This window comes from Pseudonaja textilis, chromosome Z, assembly GCF_049901715.1.
Source record: "Pseudonaja textilis isolate UNSWEBS1 chromosome Z, rPseTex1.2, whole genome shotgun sequence".
Classification (NCBI taxonomy): Eukaryota; Metazoa; Chordata; class Lepidosauria; order Squamata; family Elapidae; genus Pseudonaja; species Pseudonaja textilis.
Window position 1 is genome coordinate 130170472 of NC_142008.1, and position 4968 is coordinate 130175439.

A 4968-nucleotide genomic window follows, 5' to 3' on the forward strand; every position below is an offset into this window, starting at 1 on the left:
AATGACCTTCTCCGTCCCACCATCAGTTTCTGGATGGTGTGCCAATGACAAGCACACCTGCACCTGTAACACGGTCATCAGGCTTTTCCAAAATTGGGCTCTAAATGGTACACGTGGTCAGAAACTACCCTGTCTGGCAGACCATGGAGACGAAAAACATGCTGCAAGAACAAATGGGCAGCTGTACGGGCCGATGGCAATTTATGACATGGAATGAAGTGGGCCATTTTTGTCAACATGTCGACCACCACAAGCACAGTCGTAAATCCCGAGGATGACGGTAAATGAGTCAAGAAGTCCATGGAAATCGCTCTCCATGGTCTTTCTGGAGTTGGCAGAGGTTGGAGGAGACCAGGAGGCACACCCATCGCGGCTTTTGCTTGCCTGCATAGTATACAGGCCGTGACATAGGTGTGGACATCATGCCATACTCGAGGCCACCAAAAAGTCCGCGTTACAAGATGGAGGGTCTTAAAAAACCCAAAATGGCCTGCTGCAGGGTTGTCGTGACACTGAGTCATAATAAGGGCTCGAAGTGGCCCTGTGGGTACGTACAACTGGCCCCGATGCTTGAGTAAGCCCTCCTCCAAAGTCCATGGGGATTCAGATCCAATCTCCCCCATCCTCTCCTGCAACCAAGCATCTAGGTACTGCGCCTTTTGCACCTGAGTCCACAAGTCCACCAGTTCCTGAACTGCGGCCAAGGATTCTGCTGGCAGCACCGTCTGTGGAGGAAGGGGGTCCTTGGGGCAAAGGTACTCAGGTTTGTGGGACAGGGCATCCACCCACCAATTGTGACCACTGGGGATATAAGTCACAGAAAAATTGAACCGGGCAAAAAACAACGACTACTGGATCTGTCGCTGGTTCAACTTTCTCGCTGTTGACAAATGTTCTAAATTCTGATGGTCCGTCCGGACCTCCACCTTGTGTCGGGCCCCCTCGAGATGATGTCACCAAGCCTCAAATGCAGCCTTGATAGCCAACAACTCTTTTTCCCAGATGGTGTAATTGCGTTTGGAAGGAGTGAGTTTCTGGGAATAATAAGCATGGGGAAAAAGAGTGATGCTATCCACCAGGGCTTGCAACAGCACTGCCCCAATAGCCACGTTGGATGCATCTGTCTCCACCACAAAAGGACGATGCGGATCAGGGTGCCTCAGGACGGGTTCTGCGATGAAGGCATTCTTGAGGGCCTCAAAAGCCTGTTGCTGTGGGGGGCCCCACTGGAATGGGACCTTCTTTCAAAGGAGCTGGGTTATTGGACCCATCAGCTTGGCAAAACTCGGGATGAAGGTCCGGTAATAGTTAGCGAACCCCAATAGGCATTGAACGTCCTTCACGCCACGAGGGGGTTCCCAACTTCATAAGGCCTCCACCTTACGTGGGTCCATGGCTATACCTTTGGGAGAGATGATGTGCCCAAGGAACTCAATGAAAGTCTGGAAGAAGAAACATTTCTCCAGCTTCGCATAAAGTTGGTGCTCCCAAAGGCATTGCAAGACCAGACGAACGTGTTGAAGGTGGCAGTCCCTGGACCCGGAATAGATCAGAATATCATTCAGGTACACCACCATGAACTGATCTAACATAACCCCAAACACATCATTCATCAGGTGCTGGAAGACTGTGGGGGCGTTGGTCAACCCAAACAGCATCACAGTGTACTCAAAATGGCTATATTGGTGCCAAGTGCCGTCTTCCATTAGTACCCCTCTCGCATCTGCACCAGGTTGTAGGCCCCTCAAAGATTGAGCTTGGTGAAGATAGTGGCCTCCTTCAACCTCTCCAACAACTCTGGAATGAGCGGCAAGGGGTAGCTATTCCGCACCTTGATGGCATTTAGCCTGCAGTAATCACATAAGTCTCATAAGTCTCTCATCTTCTTCTTGACAAAGAGGACTGGGGCTGAGAGAGGGGACGACGCAGGCCGGATGAACCCTCGAGCCAAGTTTTTGTCCAAAAAGTCCCGTAGTGTGGCCAGCTCGGGCTCGGACATGAAGTACAAATGTCCCTTGGGCAGTGGTGCATAGGGCAGAAGGTCCACTGGGCAATCATAGGGCCGATGCGAGGGTAACCGGTCCACCTCCTTCTCATTGAACACATCTATGAAGTCCATTAGTTCAGGAGGCATGGAGATGGCAGAGGTGGTGATGTCCTGGCCAGGACAGGTGTGGTGGAAGTGGTCCATGCACTGCAGACTCGGAAAAGAAATAGCGTTCCGCGACCATGTCACCTGAGGATCATGAATCCTAAGCCAAGCCATGCCAAGGACTAATGGGAAATGGAGGCCCACGGTGACATAAAAGCGGATTGCCTCCTCATGTTTTCCAATGACTAGGCGCAAAGGCTGGGTGGCGAATTTAATGGGTCCTGCAATAAGTTCCAGCCCATCGATAGTCTCGACCCACATCGGAGGTTCTACCGGAACCAAGGGGACAACAAAATGGGCCGCCAAGGCCTGGTCCATAAAGTTACTCATGGCCCATGAGTCCACCAGTGCATTCGCTGGAATCCCTTCTGACTGGTTAGCCAAGAAAACCCGAGTGTCCAAAAATCAGATGACGAGGGGGCCCAGAGTCAACCTCCGCTAATTCAGGCGGGTGTTTGATATGTGCCCAGCCTAGGGTTTCCCCCAGGTCGGGCCTGCCCTGTTTCCCGACTGATCATGCCGAGATTCAGGCACAGGCTTGACCGACCCACCTCGCTTTCAAGGACAAGAAATAGCGAAATGTCCTGCCCCCCACAATACAAGCACAAACCCCTTGGCATCTTTGCGTTCACTCCTGGGCTGTCAGGCGAGGTCTAACCGCTCCTAACTCAATTGGTTCTTCGTCCATTGCCACATTGGGTGACCCGGAGCGCTGTTAGCACAGGGCGCTGCAGTACAGATGCAGATGGCTGCTCCTGGATGGTATGACGGTTCTTTCACCATTGGAGACGTGTGTCGATGCGTAAGCATTGCACCACCAGAGCGTTGAGGGTCGGGGCCGGTTCCACTTGACTAACTCGTCCTGCAGCTCATCTGACAGGCCATCCTGGATGGCGTCCATTAACGCTGCATCATTCCAGTTGGAGTCCAGGCATAAAAGCCGAAATTCAGAAATAAATTCTTGCAGGGGGCACTTCCCTTGTCGAAGATTCTTAAGACGCCTGGCTGCCGTCAGCACTCGTATGGGGTCTTCATACATGTGGCACATGTGTTGCCAAAAACCCTGGTAATCAGTTAATAATGGGCTGTTCTTGAGCAACAAAGGTGTGGCCCATCTGGTGGCCGAGCCAGAAAGGAGGCATATCACAAACCCCACCCGAGCCCGGTCATCTGGGAAATCCTCTGGCCTCATAGCCATAAATAACTGGCACTGTCCCATGAAAGCCAGGAACCTCTCAGGCTGCCCAGAAAACTTATCTGGCACAGCCACCGGGCATTTCCGACGGGGAGGGGGAGGAGGAGCTGCATGAGCCTGCAGCAAAGCAAATTCGGCTGTTAATTGAGCCACTTGCTGTTGTAGAGTTTGATTTTCATCTTGCAGCTGTTGTTGATCAGGTACGGGGCAAAAATGTTCTGTCTTACCTTTCTTCTTTCCCAAAAGATGAAAGAGTACAAATTCACACAAACACAGGCAGGCAGGCTGGCACGGACTTCACAGAGTTAATTCTTTTTTTAAAAAAAACAAATTTTATTAATTTTACAATTAAAAACAAATCAACAACACAGACACAAATAGAAGAGCAAAAAAGAAAAGAAAAAGAAAAAAGAATGGACAAAAAAAGGAAAAAAAGAAAAAGGAACACTTAAAAACATTCTCATTTTTGACAGTTTGTAAGATCTTTTCTCTCCTTGATTTATGCCATATACGCCCACCTCATCCATGTGTATGTTTATATATCACTCATATAGATTTGTCCTATTCTTTTTTTGCCTGTCTTTGTTCTAACCATTTATAGCAGCAATTCCCATTGTTATAATATATTGAAGAATCTTTATTTTTTAAGGCTAAAGTTAGTTTGTCCATTTCTGCACAGTCTGAGATTTTTTGGATGATCATCGGTTCTGTAGGTATATGAGGTAGCTTCCAACATTGAGCAAACACTATCTGGCCCTGTTAATATGTGTATTGTTATGTACTTCACTTTTTTTGATAGCTGTTTATCGAAAATCCCTAACAGGAAGGACTCTGGTTTATACTCAATCTGTTCTTTTGTTATATCTTCCAGCCAATTTCTAATTCTCTGACAGTATTTTCAGGTTTCTTTACAAGACCACCACATATGAAAAAAGGTTCCATCTTTTCTTTTACATTTCCAGCATTTCGGAGTCATGTTGGGACGCATCTTCGCTAATCTCGAGGAAGGTGCCACCTGTAAAACATGTTATAAGCGTTTTCTTTATATGTTGCTGATTTTGTGATCTTATTGTTTCTACTCCAGATCTTTTCCCATTCTATTAAAGTGATACTCCGTCCTACATTCCTACTCCAGGCTATCATATTCCCTTTAACTGTCTCTTCTTCTAACTCTACTTCTAATAGATAGTTGTAAAATTTAGTTATATTTTTATTGTCTGATCCTAGTAAAATTTTGTCCAATTGCTGGAGTTTATTGTTAATTCCGAATTCTTTCCTATCCTGTTTGTATCTCACAGAGTTAATTCTTTGGAACTGATAACGTGCTTGGCATTCCAACACGCTCTGCCTGCCAAATCCGAACTGGTAACAAGTAAAAAGCTACTTACAGAAAATTACAAGGCAGACCACAAAAATCATTCACAAAGAAAACTTGAAGTAAGATCAAACTTTGTCCTGTACAAAGTTCCAGCTGACAACACACCCACTTTTATCCCCTGTGGGGTGTGGCTCAATGACTCAGCTCGCTCTCTGACCCTCCCACGCCTCCTACGTTGCTGCTCATGTTTCTCCCTACGACGCTGCCTAGGATCAAGCCAACATTCTTCCTCTTGACTCCCTG

At 47.6% G+C, this 4968-nt stretch overlaps 1 pseudogene; it reads right to left on the reverse strand.

Annotated features, from left to right (window-relative positions):
* Nucleotides 1-245: 245 nt before the first annotated feature.
* On the reverse strand, nt 246-1699 carry LOC148124406 (uncharacterized; annotated as a pseudogene).
* Nucleotides 1700-4968: the final 3269 nt, after the last annotated feature.